Source organism: Mesitornis unicolor, unplaced genomic scaffold, assembly GCF_000695765.1.
Source record: "Mesitornis unicolor isolate BGI_N332 unplaced genomic scaffold, ASM69576v1 scaffold44361, whole genome shotgun sequence".
In the NCBI taxonomy this organism is placed as follows: domain Eukaryota; kingdom Metazoa; phylum Chordata; class Aves; order Mesitornithiformes; family Mesitornithidae; genus Mesitornis; species Mesitornis unicolor.
In genome coordinates, this window is record NW_010166585.1 from 519 (window position 1) to 870 (window position 352).

Below are 352 nucleotides of genomic sequence, written 5' to 3' on the forward strand. Positions count from 1 at the left end.
CCTGTCCCGACAACCCTGCAAATCCACATCCCCGGCCCAGCGGCTGCAGACGATGCATCCGCGCTCCCCACATGCAGGGAGTCGCCAAATCCCCTGCCACAGCCGGGAATGCGCCCGGCTTTAACGAGCCCGGCTTTCTGAGACCACCTCACAGCAGCTGGGGCACAAACGCGAGCTCTGCCTCCGGCAGAGCCCCCACCCTTCCCTTAGCATCAGGCCGTGCAAGTCTTTAAGCGCGGCTGGCGCACGGTTTGCCCTGGCCGGGGGACGCCGGCATCGCCCCGCGTGAAAATGGGATTTCCCGGAATTCACCCAACCCCGGGCTGCCGCTTGCGGCTCACCCGTCGCGGCG